We start from the raw sequence: 18,591 nt of genomic DNA, 5'->3' as shown, positions 1-18,591 counted from the left end.
TCACTATGATTTATAAAACCTATTGTTTGCTGATCCCATTTTTTACTTTCATCTGTGTAACAACAACAACAAAAAGCCTTGAGTTTTTCTGTGGGCTCTTTTCTGAGAGCCAGATGAAGAGAACGTAATAGGAAATGCTGGCTGCCAATGAGAGAGTCACACATGGACAAGATGACAATTTACAGAGTCTCAGAACTCCATGCAGGTGTGCCCTGCTCCCAGGCACTGCACAATAGAACCTAGGAATGCCAGGAAATTACACTGAGGCCAGCACTGTTTTGTGTCCCAAAATTAATATTTGTTCCCTTTAAAAATAAATGCAAGTAAGAAGCTCCTGTTTCATGATTGTGGCCAGACCCAAGTCTTTGTCTCCTCTCACTTAGAAGAGCCAACTGACATGAGAGAATATGAAAAATCTCAGGAGAGTAAATACAAGAGGGAGGCAACTAAAAAGGAAAGAGGATTTTAGGATAGGAGGATAGAAAGAAAGTATTCAGCCTAGTGCCATATTAACTAAAAGTGATAAAGTTGTACGCAGAACAGGTGAATTTCCCAGAGTAGTCAGGTTCAGAATGGAGATTATCAGTGAATAAAGAGGGGGAAAGGTAATGGGATACATGGAAAGAGGGTAGTGATTTAGTGTCTCTCTGTAGCACAGCTACACCATTGCCCTCACTCCTCACTTTGCTTACCTGACCAGCCTGTCCCTTACACACGGAAGACAGCGCAGACATTTACACTGTCAAAAATCTGTTGTTGTGTGTAATCTGTCAGTTGGTTGAGATTAGAAGGCACACAGTCAATGAATTTGAAAACTTCAGATGGCATAACAATGAAAATTCAAAAGGGAAAAGACTCAGGGGGAAAAAAAAACTATTGTGATAGTATAGTTTGTAAATAGAAATATCTCAGATATTTTAGTTTCCAACAATGCAACTGGGGGCCGGGGATTTAGCTCAGGGGTTCCGCCATCTGCCTTGCAAGCGCAGGGACCCGAGTTCAATCCTCGGTACCAAAAACAAACAAACAAACAAACAAAAAACCCAACAATGCAACTGGGAGTTTCATTTTCTGAGAAAGAAACCTGAGATTCCTAAGAAAAAAGTAAGGGATTGTTGAAAGTCAAGACTGGTACGCAGAGCACCATGGGATAGAATCCATGTTTTATAGAATACACACCCACCCTCAGCTCTCTTACTACCTGTATGTCCTTGAGCAAGCTACTTCTTTTTATTTTCCATTAAGTTTTTAAAGTTTTATTTATTGCCACATTTTAGGAATACAGTGAAGCTCCATTCATCATTGGAACTTGTCCCTTTATGTGATGTATCTTGGTTCTTATTTTTTCCCCATTCCCCTGCCCTCCCTTCACCCTCTTCACCCTTCCCTATTTACAAAGACTTTGTTTCCATTTTTTCCATTCATTATAATTTTTATTTTCCCTTCTTTACTTTCCCTTACCCTTCCCACTTCCCCTACTCCTTTAGACATTTTCTTCCTGTTTCACAATGTCATTTATACATTTCGATCCTTATTTATGTTTTTAGTTTTTTACACCAGAGAAACTGTTCAGTATTTACATCTTTTATATTTATTTCACTTGAGTGTGGCCTCAATGTTCATCCAGTTGGCTATAAATGTTTCTAATTCTTTGTAGCTGAGTACTACTCCATTTTATAAAAACCCCACATCTTCTTTATCCAGTCTCCAGTTGATGTGCAATTGGGTTGTTTCCATTTTAGCTGTCACAAACTGTACTGCTATAAACATGGATGTGCATATATCACTGTAGTATGATTCTTTTAATTCATTTGGGAAGATACCCAGCAGAGGAATAGCTGGGTCAAATGGGACTGCCAATCCTAGTTGCTTGAGGTACCTATCTCCATATTGATTTCCACAGTGGTTGCACCAGTCTGCACTCCCACCAACAATGCAGAAGTGTTCCTCTCTCCCCACTGCCAGAATTTGTTATTGGTTGATTTCATGATAGCAGCCATTCTTTCTGGGGTGAGGTGGAAACTCAGTGTTGTTTTCATCTGCATCTGTCAACTAACCAGTGATGTTGAACATCTTTTCATGTTTATTTGATCCTTTTACTTCTTTGTCTGAAAATGTCTGTTCATTTCAGATGCCCATTTTTGAATTGGGTCTTTATATTGGGGGTCTGATTATTTTGAGTTCTTCATATATTCTAGATGGTAGACCTTTGTCTGAGGAAAAGCTGGTAAAATCTTTTTGCCCACATTGTAGGTTGTCTCTTAGTTTTGTTGGTGGTTTTTCTTGCAGTGTAGAAGCTTTTTAATAAGATGAGATCTCAATTGTTGATTCTTTCTGCTAGTTCCTGTGCTACTGAGGATTTATTTGTTCATAAAGTTTTCCAATGCCAATGCCTTCAAGAATTCTACCTAATTTATCTTCCAGCAAGTTTGGTGTTTCTGTTTTAATATTTAGATCTTTAATACACTTGAATTTTAGTTTAGTACTTGGTGAAAGATAAGGGTCTAGTTTTAATCTTTGACAGGTTGAAAGCCAGTTTTTCCAACACCATTAATTGAAGAGGCTATCTTTCCTCCAGTGAGGATGGCTGGCTCCTTTGTAAAAGATGAGGTATCTGAGTATGTCTGGAGTTGTTTCTGCATCTTCTAGTCTATTCCACTGATCCTTAGGTCTGTTTCTTGAGCAAGTTACTTCTAAGCCTCATGTCTTGACCTGTAAATGAGAATAATTATGTCACCTACTTCATGGTGTTGTTGAAAGATATAAATAAAGAAATGGGTGTGAAACATTTATCACAGTAGCTGATTTTTAGCTCTTGTATGTTAGTCATTATTAGCTGGCTTCTCTTTGTGTGGTGTTTATTATAACTGGATCAGAGCCAACTCTAGCTTAGTGTATTATTTATTATTATTATTATTATTTTTACAAAACTAAGGAGTTTTAGATTTCCAAAAGTGTTTCCACCAAATATACTGAAATATAAACCAGAATATACCTTTTTGGCATTTATTCAATATACATATATCTTGTCCCGGCAATGAGAAAGTGACAAAGACAGCATGTGTAGACTAGAGTTAAACAGCCACAGAATAATAGTTGTATTCAGGGACATTGTGCCTGGCCACTGAGGAAGCAGCTGTTGAACGTATTTCCTGAGGCTCTTCATGGAGGCCAGAGATGAAAGCTGTAGCAAAGCTTACAATGACAATGTACATTGGTAAAAGGAACAATAGAATGATTTGAAGCAAGATTTTAAGAATATTATACATTCTCCATATACTTTTCTCTTTTCTTTTCCATTTTAAGGAATTAAAAATAACAAAACAGCTTCTATTTCAAAGTAATTGTTTTCATTCAGAGACAACTTCAGACATTCTAAGGAACATATGCTCTTCCAAGCAGTTTACATCTGTAATTACTTGGCTCTCGTGAAATAATGGAGATTGTTTCTCTCTCGGGCATGAAGTTGAGAGTGTAGTCTCAGGGGAGCAGACAATCAAAGCGCTCTCAGCATTGTAGGAAAGAAGCCCGGGGAATGGCTGTCTCCGCTGGGGTGGAGACAACATCCTGCTCAAAGCCCGGATCTGGAGTATTTGATCCCGTCCTCTCACAGATGCCTCTAAATATCACTTAGAGTGGTGGGTGGAGCCAAGGGCAAGATCCAGGCCCAGCCTCTGCTGCTTCTGAGGGCTGATCTCATGACCAAGGATAGGGATAGGGACGTGGTGCTTCAGCTCATACTTCAAACACAGGTATAAACAACAACAACAACAAAATCGCCAAAGAAAGAGACTTGTTGCTCATTAAATCTCAGAAAGGAGCACACAGAAGCAGAAAGCTCCAGATTTTCTAGCCTAGCAATCTTATCCCTAGACAGAAACAAGCCCTGATTGTTTTATTTTTGATACTGGAGATTGAACTCAGGATCTTTTTACTGAGCTACATTCTCAGCCCCTTCCTTCTATCTATCTATCTATCTATCTGTCTGTCTGTCTGTCTGTCTATCAACTATGTATCCATCTATCATCTATCTATTGTATTTTATCTTGAGACAGAGTCTTGTTAAATTGCCCAGTGTGGGCATAGATTTACTATTCTCCTGTCTCAGCCTCCTGGAGCTCTGGGATTACAGGGGGACACTGCTACCGTGCCTGTCTCCTTCTTATCCTTATTAACCAGAAGAGTAAGTCTAAAAGACAGAGACACCCTAAATGTAGTGATTGTGATGCCTAACAGTGTGTTTTGAGCTTGCCCTTTCATAACCCTACTTGTCAGTACTTCCCTGTTCTGGATTGGGAAAATGGAGGAGGGAGCACAGTGCATCATGCCTGTGTAAGTACAAGATTAGTGACTGGTCTAGCATCTTTCCTTATACTTTTTCAATAGCTTTTGATCCTCAAGTCTAGGATATGGGCCCAATACAGAGGTTTAGGTTTGTAAACATCTTAGTCTGTCTGGGCTTTTAGAATACTTTAGACTAAGTGGCTTATAGGTAGAAATGTATTTCTCAAAATCCAGAAGTCTGGGAAGAGCAAAATCAAGGCACTGACAAAATCTGGGATGGTGAGGATTGGCTTACTGGCTCTTAGGTGGTACCAGCCGGCAGGTGAGAGGAGTGAGGCAGCTGTCTGGGAGTCATTCATGAGGCACTAATCCCAGCCCTAAGGGTCCTACTCACTTGCCTGAATGACCTCCCAAAGGCCCCACCTCTAACATTATTAGCAAGTTAGGGGTTAAGATTTCAATATGTAAATAGTGGGGTAGAAAGGATCCCCCACACTTTTAGTGTATGGAAATGAGATTTTAGATACAGATATATAGGGTTTGATTGCAATATATGGTAAATGTTTAAATTTTAAAAAATTATTTACAGTAAAAGACACATTGCCATGAATCCCTTCTTAAACCCCATAATACTTCACTATTTATGTAAAATTCCTTCACTCATCTCTTAATGGCTAATAAAAGAATTACTCAGCAACCCAGGAAAAGAAAACATATATTTTTGGTTGAATAAAATATTTGAGACAGATAATGTCCTTTTTCCCCCGCTTTTGACAAATACAGAATTTCTGCTTTGTCCTTACCAGCAAATTTTCCTCGTGATTATTCAGTCCTGGGTCTCACTGTGTAATCTGAAGTTGTCTGGTAAGCAGGTCTGTGTAAACCAGGGCAGTCATAGTCCTCTTGGGTGAGGGTTCAGGGTGTCTGGATCCATTTATTTTAATTTCAAATAAAGTAGCAGAAGAAATATTTTTGTAACCCACTGGAAAGTATCATAAAAGTAGACTTTGCTATTCTCACATATTGTTTTCTCTGGATATGGAAGGGAAAATTAATTATCTGGCTTAAAGAAAAGAAAATCATGAACAGGGGACACCTTTGAAGACTGCGTGGAATATCGTAATGATGTATTGTGTTTGTTTTCAATTTTAGGGCAGTACTTACAGGAGAGTCATTGGATATAGTTACATAGCATTTGGGTTATTAGGTCAGCTAAAACATTTCAAGCATACTCAGATATGTCAGTTCACAAATTTAGATGCATAGTGAGACCAAATTCATGGTCTTCCTGGTGAGAATGATGTAAATGTAAAACTAGATTGCAATTCTGAAATGCCTTTGCTCTCTCACTCACTTTACATATCAGAGATCAAATCAACAAACATTACTGGCTGGCTGCCTGCTGTGTCCCTTGTGCAGACTGTGAGCTCTATACTGTGTAGCCACCTGAATTTTGTATTGGATGTGGTACACTTCTGTATGTTTGCTGTGTTATGTGTATTTTGACACCTCATAGTTCAGACCCTTTTAGACTAATTTTTCAGTTGAAATTATGACACATGGCTTATGATTATAAAGAAGTTTGCTTAAGGATATTTATTTAATTATATTTAAGGAGATTATTATTTTTATTATTTTTTAAAATGTATCTTTTCAAGTACCAAGGATGGAGCCTACCTTCCCTCCTTCCCTCCCCTCCCCTTTCTTTTTCTTTTTTTCTGGACTGAACCCAGGCTATTGTGCACACTAGGCTCTATCACTGATGTACAACCTAACCTTCTACATTTCTTTGAACAGGATCATTTCAGTTTGTCTGTCTGCCTGGGCATGTGTATGCAGGTGTCCCTCACTGCGGACAGAGTAGGCGAAGCGGCAGGGCTGCTGGCTGCGGATTCTCCTGGGAGCAGACTCAGCCTTCCCCTTCGCTCCCATCCTCCACTCCATCGTCAGCCTCCCCGGAGCTGTCTGGGGCAGAGGAGACTCCTGCCCACCCCACCCTTAGGCTTTTCTGAGTTGTGGTCTTCTCCAGTTTGTTTCAATTATTACTATGCCTACATCTATTCTTTTTTTTTTCTCTCATTGAGTTTATTGGTACAATTTAGGGATACAGTACAGTTACACCCATCATTGGGATTTTGTACCTCTACAGGACAGGTCTTGGTTCTCATTTTTCCCCCTTGTCCCTGCCCGCCCTTCACCCCTCCTCCCTTCCCTATTTACAAATACTTTATTTCCATTTTTTCATTTTCTCATGGTTTTTTTTTGTTGTTGTTTTCCTTATTACCTTTCCCCGACCCTTCCTACCCTCCCCCACACACCTTTAGCCCCTTTCTTCCTATTTCACATGGTCAATTATACCATTAGGATCTTATGTGCCATTGTAGTTTTTCACACCAGAGAAATTATTCAGTATTTATACATGGTGTGACTTATTTATTTTACTTAGGAGTATATCCTCAATATGTATCCATTTTCCTATGAATGAATATAATTTCTCATTCTTTATGGCTGAGTAGTATTCCATTTTATAGATAAGCCACATCATCTTTATCCAGTTTCCAACTGATGTGCAAATGGGCTGTTTCCAAGTTTTAGCTCTTACAAACTGTGCCGCTATAAACATGAGTGTGCATATATTACTGTGGTATGAGTGTTTTGATATCCAAAAATCTATGCAAATCCCCTTTCTACTAAGCTCTCCTCATGTTCTTCTTGTTCTTCTGATTATATTTCCTCCTTTACTACCAAATCATCATTTTAGTGGGAACTCACAAGAGTGAGAAAAGCATCGTGTGGTCAGTAGATCATTTGGAACCAACAGTTTTTTAATCAGTGTTGTAGGAATATTTGATTTAATGAAAAAATAGTCTATAAAAGTTAAATAAAGCACTTAATAATGATATAGTTCTACAAAAAAAACAAACAAACAAACAAACAAACTAAAAAAAACGGGGATTTAGCTCAGCGGTTCGGTGGCCTGCCTCGCAAGCGCAAGGACTCAAGCTCAATCCCTGGTACCACCCCCCCCCAAAAAAAAACTAAAAATGATATAGTTCTAATAAAAAGTAACATTTCATGAAAGACTTTTTGGATAAGTCACTGGAATATTTTAAACTTTAATAAAGGAATATATATGTAACAAAAATGTATACCTTATCATATATTAAAAATGAAGCTGGTTGCAAGCCACTAAATGTACTTCATAATCCACTAACTGATATTAATTTGCTTAGTGAAAAAGAGATAAACATGTTGAAGTTCATGTTGATGAGAAAATGAAGATGGCAGTTTCTTTGTGTGCTGTTGAGCATGACTTTAATAATCAAATTTCATTTTCTTGAAATACGTGTAATGTTGCACAAGTCTTTGTGAATAATCCCAATTCTGTCCTGTGACAAATTGCTTAAGACAAGCAAAATTTGCTCTTATTTGATTTCTTTAAAAAAATCTATTTCTAGGGCCAGGGATTTGGCTCAGTGGTTTCACCACCTGCCTTGGAAAGGCCTGAGTTCAATCCCCAGTACAATAAAAAAATCTGTTTCCATAGTTCTCAGTTCTCTTACACGGTTTTTAATGGTATATTATCTTCATTTTCTTCACACTTTCTTTCCTCTCTTTCTCTTCTATTTTTCTTTCCCCTTTCTCTCTCTCTCCCCCCTTCTTTCCTCCCTCTTTCTTTCTGTTTTTTGAGATAGGCTGACACTATGAAGCCCAGGATGGTCTTGAAAATGTGACCCTCTTGCCCCAGCCTTCTGATTGCTGGGATTACAGGTGTGCATTACCATATCCCACTTCTTTAAGGTTATTTTAGAGTCTAGCACACTGTCCAGGAGTTTAAAGGTTGTGTTGAATAAATGAATGGAAGAATGCACTGATTCTAAGTCCAGCTTTGCCATGTTCTATTGGCTGAACTTCCCAGTAAATCTGTCTTTGACGGGAAACAGAGAGGAGGCCAAATGGAGAGAAGTCTTGTCACGGAGAGTGTGAGCAAAGTCCTGGTGATGGAAAGGTGCACCTTCCGTACAGAGGCACAGACAGTGAAGGGGATTCAAGGACTGAAACCAAAGTTAGAGGGAAGAATCGATTCAAAGTGGTATTTCAGATGAGGGATCAAAAGGTGATGGCGAGGAAGATAAGTGGAACAAGGGAAGACAGACAAGATTAAAGTTGGATATTTTACCTCGTTGTCGAGTCCTTGATTTTCACCTTCCTGTATTTAAATCTCTAGCCTCTTAGAAACATTTAGTGGCCATGTGATGAAGCAAGAGACAGCCTCTTCCTTACAGTGGTCTTAAGCAGCTTGAGTTCTATTGGGACTAATGGAGTATCGTTTGCTCATGTGCAAAGATCTCAGAGAATGCATGTATTTAGGACCAATACTTAGAAAAACACCCCTTTGTCATAAAAAAAAATGTGTCAACTTCAAATAAGGTCAGGACTTTATTAGTTTGCTTTATAGTGCTTAACCAAAATTTATAATTATGTTATTTAATGTGTTATTTCGTAATTTTTCCTGTAGCATCATTCCCCGGTAAACTTCATGTTATCAAACACTGTATTAAAATTCAATATAATTAACTCTCGGAAATAAATACAAGGCTGAGAACATAGTACTTGGACATTGCTGAAATACTAATGAGTGGAAGAACACTAGTACAAAAGAACTGGGAGGCTAAACATATAAAAGATTATGTGCAAGCATTTTGCTTTGAGTTCACTAGGAGAGCAAATATTGTCACATTGAGAAAATACAACAGAAACTTTGATAAGTGATTAAAGCAAGCCAGAAAACAAATTGTCTAGTGTAGCATTTGCTGAATGACTTAAGGGGCTGCCAGCAAATCCATTAGAAACCTTCCTTATCAGCCATAAAGATGAGGAAAAATTGCCTCAAGCTGAATTGTTTCTTATATGACATTATCTGAAAAATGAATGCTTTTTCCAATTAATAACTATATAATAACTTTGAAAAATTTTACTAATTCAATATGTGATATACATGGCCATGCTTCTTTCTATTCTATAAAGAATGCTGGTTTATATAAAAGTCCTTACTTCATGACCATTTCTTAATGAAATAATCTTTTTGCTGTTTAATATAGTAATTAATATTAGAAAATTACAAATGAAAGCATCAAAGCAACGAGGTAAAAGCATAATGCTTTGTAGTAGAGCATATTAGGTTTGAATGCTAGTTGCATAATTTTATGCAAGTTATTACCCTCTTGACTTTCAGTTCCTTCTCTAGAGAAATAAAAGTACTAAAGAAATTTGGTAGCATCCCTATGAGAATAAATAACATGTATAAAATATTAGGCATAGGCAATGAAACCAATCTATAGAAAAAGGTATAAAATCTTAAAATTGTAAGTTCACTTATTTTTAATTAGGAAGCAAGAAATAGCAGTAAAATAGGATAAAGGGAAAGGCCTTAGCATTTCTTGAGTGTTTCTGGTAGCAGACATATTGTTGAGGTTATTTAATGTAATTTTTCAAAGATTGCTTTTCCCCCATTCTCTTTTTCTTTACTTCCAGAATTTCTATAAGACCTGCATGTCATTTTCTCACTCTATCATCTATTTCTCAATATGTATATTAATATTTAGTTTTAGTATTTTAAAAACTATCTTCATCTTTTGCTCTCATTTGTGTTATTTATTTATACATTTGGTCAGATCTAGTGCTGATTGAGGTATTGGCTCTTCAGTTATGGTCAGCCTGCTGCTTAAATCTTCTAATGTGGTTTAAATTTTAATTATTCAATCATTTATTTCTAAAAGTGTCCTTTAATTTTTATATTTACCTACTTCAGTGGATTATATTTAAATTTTCTCCAAAGCCTCATGTGCTCATAGGTGGAGTTGTTTAGAGGTGGCTCTATCTAGGGTGTGTGACATTGGGATTAGGGATGTGTGATAAAGCTGAATTGGTTTAGCACAGTTCTGGGTTTAGATAATGGGAAGGCTCACCCAAGGTGTGGTGGCATCATCCAGTAGGCTTGTACCCTGGATGTGATAAAAGAGAGATGGAAGCTCATTGCTTGATGCCATCCTGCCTACCCTGCGGTGGACTGTTTCTCCTCTGTGTTGACCCTCTGCTTTGCTATCCTGCCTTGGAGCCAGCCAACTATGGCCTGAAATCTCTATAAACTGAATCGAAATAACCCTTTCCTCCTTTAACTTTGGGTTCTGGGTATTTGTTCTCGGCAATGAGAAAAGTAACTAAGACAGTATTTCAAAATATACTCTTTTATAAACCTTGCAAATCAGTTGTGCTCTTCATTGTTTAGTGTGATAACTCTTTTATATTTATTTTTGTTGATTTTTGCTCAGTTGCTTCTGTTGATGCTTTGTAATGTTTGAGTTCAAATTGTTTTCTTCTAGACTATTTTTCTAAAGTCATATCATTTTGGAATATGGGGATACCCCCTTATCCATGTACACCTGTGTTTGTGTTTTGTCTCTTAGTTTCTTGGTTGTGGGTGGCTACCAACAAGACATGCATAAATTTGGACTACTAAATTTTCCCAAGGTCTGATTTTTTTTTTAAAAGTTCTTATGGAAGAATTTTTTTTTTTAGAGTCTAGATTTCAGAAAGTTAAAAATGCCATATTCTTTCTCCAGATAGATTTTTGTGCCCTGTGTTAGTCAGCTTTCCCATTGCTAAGACAAAATACTGGCGCCTGCAGAATAAACGAGAAGTTTATTTGGCTCAGCATTTTAGAGGTTTCAGTCCACTGTCAGCTTGTTCTAAAGCAGGGGCATCGTGGAACAAGGAGGTTGTGGTGGAGAAAAGCTGCTCCCTCGATGGTTGCCATAAAGCAAAGCACAGGGGAGGAGCATCAGTGACAGATAAACACTCCAAAGGTAACCCCCAGAGATCTACCTCCTACAATGTGGTTCCACCTCTTCACAGCACATTCAACTGTGACATCCGTGGATTAATCCACTGAGGAGTATATTGTTCCCATCATCCAGTCACCTCTCCAGAAATCTCTTACCCTAGTCAAGTTGATGGTTGAGATTAGCTGGCACATACTCTGACAGTGTTACTCTCACAGAATAAACAAGGCCTAAGCTTCATATTTTATTCCTGTATGAACATTTGTATTCTAGTGCTGGCCATAGCCATGATGCAGTATAACTACTCCCTTTTCCAATGCACAAATGGGGCATGTGGGGTTTCTACATATTTATCAATTACCTATTTTGTGGGAGACACTGTAAACTCTGCAATTTATTATTTTCCTTTATGCTGAATCCTCCCCACCCATCATAAATAAAGTGGCAGCATGTGGGCTTTCCAAGGCCTGAATTTTGTAAAATTTTTCAAATTATAATTGACTCAGAAATTTAGAAATCCTTTTATCTCTTGTAATAATTTGTGCTAATATTAAGAGCCATATAAAAAATAAACCAAATCAATCTGAGTTGTAATCATTCTTAAAAAGACTTTTATTATTCAAACATGAAGAAAATTTGAGGACAAAAAGTGACCCTAATAAAGAACAATTCAGCAGTTTCTGTATTTTTTTTTAAACATTTGGGTTATTTCTCTCCTCATTTCAGAACTTGAATAGATTCTATAATATCAAAATTAAGAGGCAATCTCTGAACACGTCCTATCAATGACCTTTATTTTCAAGAATCTTCAATGTAAAACATCTTTTCAGATTGGCAGTAATTTTGATGTGGATGCAGCTGAACAGGTAAAAGCCACTGCCCAGGGAAAATAAATACTCAACAATGAATGATTCCATAACAAACTAAAAATATCAAGTTTTCATTTCCATTATTGTTAATTTCTGAAGAGGGAAAAATAGGGATTCTGTGTGATATTTGCATACATTCAGTTATAAATGTCAAAGATGGATTCTTTGTTCATATAAACAAAGTCTTCTGTCATTATTAAAGTCATTAAAGTTAAGAGCAATTTATAGATGTCTGTCTCCCCAAATATTACTTGACACTGAGAAATTGAGCAGTTTATACATTTTCATATGTGACAGACCATAATCAAAATATACTTACTTAAATATACATTTAGCTAAAAGAAGAGAAAAGTTAAAAATATGAAAAAGCAGATTTTAACAGGACTTTAAACTTAAACATTGCTGATTGAGTTGAGAATGACAGGAAAGTGTATACACAGTGAAAATAAATGTAAAATTTCCTTCCATATCTATGTCAACAATAAATTTCCAAACCTTTGATATAAAAATTAGTTTTCCCCTGAAATAATCATATTCTGCAATTTTTATGCTTTATATGTAGATAATTACTAATATTAACTTGCTGTCAGAATTGATGTGACTATAATTGGCATAGTTATTTTATAGAATAAATGTATTCCCTGTGTATTCTCTGGAACCCGCTATTCCACTCCTAGTTACTTATACTTCAGAGAAACTGTCACATAAGGGCACAGAGGAACATAAGGAACACTGTTGCTAAGATTGAAAGTCAGTCTGGTGGTCATTTTAGGGAAGACAACTAAACTAGAATACTATATATAACTGAAAAAAAATTAGCTAGATGCACTCATAGTGACATGGGTGGCCTCCAAAACATTCTTCATGCATTCTATCTCATGGAAGAAAGTAGAGAGTAGAATGAGATAAATTACAAGTAAATATGAAATTTAAAACAAACATGCATAATCAGTGTCATATCTTATTAATCTATATAAATGTATGCAAATAATTATATAAAAGTTGGAGAGAAATATGTTGAGAAATCCAGATTTGGATTTAGAGGAGAAAGGGGAGGGTTATGAAAGCATACATAGAAAGGCTAGTGAGTATCTAGCAATAGCATGTTAATAGATTTAGGATAATACTAAGACAAGTTTATACAATGTATTAATAGATAAACATCATGTTAGGAATGAGAAGACATTCATTATATGCAAGTCATCAAAAATAAGGCATTCTAGGCCAGGGATTTAGCTCAGCGGTTCGGTGGCCTGCCTCACAAGCACAAGGACCCGAGTCCGATCCCCGATACCAAAAAAAAAAAAGCATTCTAGCTCAGTGGTAGAGTGCTTTCCTGACATGCACAGGCCCTGGGTTTAGTCCCCGGTAAAATTCATAGATCATTAGTAGAAGAATGATCATCACTAGAATAATCAAATAAATGTGAAACAGGTTAAAAATAACTATAAATCTGTGGAGGCATTTATGTGTAAGCTTTCTGTTCTACATTTGATAAAAACATAAGCACTACTTCTATAATCATGCATGGGTGGGAGTCAAAAGGAACATACCCCAGCACCCTCCTGAAGGGATGACAAAGTTTTATTTTTTAATTTTTCATTTATATTTATTTACTTGTTTTTGGTTTTTTGAGGTATGGTCTTGCTATGTAGGGCCGGCCTTGAACTCATTATGTAGCCTAGGTTGGCTGCAAACATGCAGTGATCCTCCTGTCTCAGCCTTCTCAGAGCTGAGATGACAGTCATGAGCCACCATACTTGGCTGGAATGACAAAGTTGTGTTTTGTTTTGTTTTGTTTTGTCTGTGATTGAACCTGAAGACCTTGTGCTTGTGAGGCAAGCACAGTGTCACTGAGCTAAATTCCTGGCCCTGAAACAACATTTTCATGAGGACCTATCCCATTATGAAGCCAGATATATTTTATATCAACAGCAAGAAAAAACAAAACAACAAAAGTTTTTCCTAAATTTTACCATTTAAATAGCCTAATGAAAATCTGCATGTATGGGCCCAGGATTTAGCTCAGTAGTTCCACCACCTGCCTTGCAAGTGCAAGGACCTGAGTTTGAGTCCCAGTACCAAAAACAAAAACAAAAACAAAACCCTGCACGTTATGGCTTGTGTCTAGATGTCCCCTCAAAGCCTCATGGGGATGAGGTGAAGGTTTCTTTTTCAGAGGTTGCTGAATCTGGAATTTTTGAGGCTGGGATTAAGGACATGGAGTTACTAAACCACTACACATGAATGACTGGTTTGGCACTGCCCTAATCCCCATAGTCTGGATGGGCTTAGAGGGGCAGAAAGACTCTGTAAACTCTCTTATTGTTTTTGCTGTCTTCTGCTGCCATGAACTGTTGCCCCTCTCCCACCTTACCTCGAAGCCAGCCAATTATGGACCGAAACTTCTACAAACTATGAGCTAAATAAACCTTTTCCCCTTTAACTTTGGTGTCAAATATTTTGTCTCAGCATTGAGGGAAAAGTAACTAACACACTACACAAATCAATGGCACGGCTTCCATTAGAACTTTCAGACCCATTTCTGCAGAGTGAGCCCCTGTCTCTTGAGAACATCAAGATAAAATGACTTCAAGTACATAAGTGCTCTTCCAAAATGAACAGAGGATTAAAAAAAAAATATCTCCCCCAGAATTAGGAGCTTTTAAATGACTAGATTGTTTAAATTTCTAGCATCAGAAATGAAGATCTGAGTCATATTAGAGTAAGGTCTCAGGATGTATTCAAAAGTCATAAAATCTCAAAATCATTGTCTTCTTCAAAGAGAAAATGTAGAAGTAGAGAAGGAAGAAAAATGCAGAGAGATCATGACAGAAAATCTCCTATGATCCTTCAGAAATATCAAATGGTCTTTCATGTTAATCCTGAGGCCAAATTACATCAAGTAGTTTCTTTAGGAATTTCCAGCAGTTTAGAAGACCTAAGGAAAACAGAGGAAACATGATAAATACACCTTATTCCTTTGGCAGAAATGGAATTAGAAGCAGAATAGAGGAATAAAGTTTATTTTTCAATTTAGAATTCAGAAATCATTCAGTATGTGCTGTGGCCATTTCATTTAGAAGAACATTTCTGTTCAGGATACATATTAATATTAAAATTTAATGAGCTGAAGTCATGGGAAAATATGTATGTCAAAGATGCATTAAGGAAGAAGACTATCTTTAAAATTATTCTTTCCTATACTGAATGCTTTCTGGCAAGACAACCACACTCTCCCATTGACTCTCCTCAGCCTTTCTCTCCCACACCAAAGTACCTAAAACCAGAGCTCATTCAGTAGTGCGCAACCAAACAGATTATCTCAGTGCCTCTGAGAGATTTCCAGGTCGAATCCCACAGTGGTCGCAGATCTAACTCAACTGTGAAAGAGCAAGATTCAAGTGTCATCCTGACTCTCTTTTGACCCAATGTCATTCCATTTTTTTTTCTCCATTGGCTTAGGGTCTGTTATTAATAAATTTATGTGTATCCTCCATCTCATCTCTTAAGGCTACAGTTTCCTTCTTGCTTGAATAAAAACCTGGCTCTCTTTGGAGGGCTCTGCTTGCCCTTGCAGGATTATCGGCTGTGTTTTCTCTCTCATCCCATGTGACACTAGGCTTCAAGGTGAGTAAGTAGCCCCCTTGCCCTTCCCTGTTATTTTTGGGCATTTCCCCCTACTTCTCTCAAGTCTGGCTCAATTTTAGTGGATATGTCAGCTAGTACCCCACTCACCTTTCAAGGTGCAGTCATCTGCTCTACTTTGGGGACTTGCTCCCACTCCCTTCATTGAAGATTTTAGCACCTGCCTAATCCTTCTCATCACCACTGTGGTCATTACAACTCAGGATTTCATAGCCACGAAGGATTGCTCCCATATCCTAGATCAACTCACCTACAATTATCTTGTCCTCTAACCTGTATCAATTACACATTGCTATGATCAGACCAAAGAAATTGTCATTGTCAATAACTACGTTCTTTCTATAATCTCAATTTAAAGGTATCCCTGGACAAACTACCCCCTTCAAAGTGCATCCTCCATGTTCGTCTCTCTTCTGGGCTCTCCCATGCATTTATGCTACACCTTAGCTTTTGTGTCACTCTTTTGTCATCTTTCAAACTGGAGTATGCTTCAGTGGCTCAATCGCATCACTGAGCTCTGTCCCCTCTCTTTCTTCAGTTACACCCTCTTGATGAGACCTCATTGATTGGATTCAACTTCTCACCTACTTAGAGCCTATAATATGGCTGGAGAATATCCAGGCTGGCAGATCTTATTTTAAATTCACGGGCACAAGCCGTAAGTGGGTCATTAGGGTTGTCTGAAAATCCTCTCTTATTTCCCAACTCAGTGCACTCTTGCACTTTCTGAGACAACTATTACATATCTTCCCATTCTTGAAACATTGAATAATCCTCGTATATTTTCATTTGATGTCTTTGATTCATATTTCAGTATTAAAAGAAATATAATAAGAAAGAAATGCAGGAATGCACTGAAACTACCTACCTTGGCTCCCTTGCAGCAGGGAGGGATGGAAGTGAGCCAGTGTACCTCTCTCCATGCATGCAGTGAATGGCATTTCCTCTAACCTGCTCACAAACATGCTCCTGCAATTGTTTCTTTTCCCTCCTGCAAAAGTGATTTCATTTCCCCAGTTAATCATTTACAGCAATCTACAAACATGCTGCCATGTTTCCTATTTTTAAAAATTTCATTCTCTTATCTTTATCCAAATACCACTCCCACTTTTCTGGTCCCTTTAGGGAAAAATATCCTAAAAATCATAGCAATACTCACTGTTTCTATTTTCTGTCCTCTGATTTTCTCCTGAATCTACTCCAGTCAGAATGTCCTCCTATTTTTTTTCAGAATATGAGTGTTTATTTAAAAATAGATTATATTTTTAACCAGGTTAAACAAATGCTTTTAATGTAACAGTACCTTCTGCAAAAATAGGTTACGTAACACTCAGAAATGCAAGGAACGATCTTATGTGCTAAAAATTAGACAGCAGACTTTTTAAGCTTAGACAGCCTTCAAAATGAAGGCTGACAATGCTTGGTGACAATGTCCAGAACCTAGCACCGCAGTGCTAATGCTGCCAATCACCCACTAACACACAGCTGCAAACTACGCCTCGCCTCTACTCACACAGCCTTCAGCAAAACCGCTTCCAATCCAACCTTTTCAAATGTGGATTGGTGCTGCAAGAAAGTAAAGTTGAATGCTACACAAAACTATTAAAAATACAACAGAGCTATTTAAATGTTTTCTCGAAAATTTAGAAAAGCAATCATGTTAAAAATTTAAAAAATAAATTAAAAAATCTGACAGAACTTGCAAGCAGGTCAGAGAGGCTCCTTTTCTGAACTAGGCAAGTAACGTTAATAGGAGATTTCAATAATTTCTCTTGAAACCGTGGCAGAGAGCTCATTTTCAAAATTGCTGTGGAAGTCCACCCTTAAATGGCTTAAATTGGGCAGGAGATTTGGTTCAGTGGTTCCGCAAGGGGGTGAGTTCAATCCCCAGTAAAAGTAAAAAAGAATACCTAAATGGCTTCAATCCAGAGCCACTTCTTGGAACTGCCCCGATCTGTACAGTTCTATTAATTGTGAGATGCATTACTAGAGTGCTGGCTCATCATGCCTGCGCCTGCCCAGCCGTTGCCCCTTCGCCTCATGTCATGGTAGCCAGGCCCTTGAGAAGGTGGATCATGCCACTCTTTCCTTGGCCCACTTCTGTCCCATCCACGGCGGTCAACCACGCGTCGTTCTTCAGGGTAGTGCTGGGCTCCACGGCCCGGTCTGAGATGACACCTCTGTGGAGCGCCTGTCGTGCCGTGTCCTGACACAGCCCTCCCGGAGCGGAGCACTCTGGCCTTTCCACTCTGTGTCCCGCTTGTCGGCAGACATGCTGCCTTCGCCCTTCTAGGACTGGGTCTGGAAGGGCTGGGCTATAATAAGAAGGGGGGGGCGTGCCTGATCACGGTCCTCCTCTCCTCTCGCACATCTTTTCTGTCTGTGTCTCTAAGTTTGTTTCGTGGAGGAGGCAGCTCATTTCTTCTTGAATCACTGAAATTTTGGGGGTATCTCTCAAAGTTAGAATCTCCTCTTCATGCAGTTGGCCATGCTTTTTCCCCTTCACTCTGACCAACAAAGTATTCCCGCCTGTCGAAAGAGGAAAACTGTGCCACTAAGCGGTCAGGAAACCTGCCCCTCTCCTGGTGACCAAAGCCATTAAATCTATTCTGTTGATGAGAGTAGTCGGACCCTTGGCTGACTCTGGCATCTGTATCTAGAGACAAGTTTTTATTCTCGCTGCAGTAAGGATCATCTTGCCTATGATCTACATCATGTGGGCATTTCAGAGAATTCCTTTTTTTGTTTGTTTGTTTATAATGAAGCTACTGTTGCTGCCATCTGAGTTCCTCTCCTTCTTGAGCAATCATTTCAGCTCCCTTATGCCATTCCTGTTCAATAACAATGTGTTCCCTTTCCAAGCGTCGGTGTTCTAGTCTCTCTTTCTCTAGTTTTTGCATTTCAATTTCTAGGCACTCTCTCTCTCTCTCCCTCTCCCTCCCTCTCCC

The 18,591-nt window shown here is 38.2% G+C and overlaps 1 pseudogene; it reads right to left on the bottom strand.

The window, feature by feature from the left end:
- LOC104856476 overlaps window positions 1-18,591 on the bottom strand; it is a 112,041-nt pseudogene that overhangs the window by 91,508 nt on the left and 1,942 nt on the right.

Source organism: Fukomys damarensis, unplaced genomic scaffold (genome assembly GCF_012274545.1).
Source record: "Fukomys damarensis isolate Sample0158 unplaced genomic scaffold, DMR_v1.0_HiC HiC_scaffold_2, whole genome shotgun sequence".
NCBI classification, from domain to species: Eukaryota; Metazoa; Chordata; class Mammalia; order Rodentia; family Bathyergidae; genus Fukomys; species Fukomys damarensis.
This window is presented reverse-complemented; position numbering and strand designations above follow the sequence as displayed.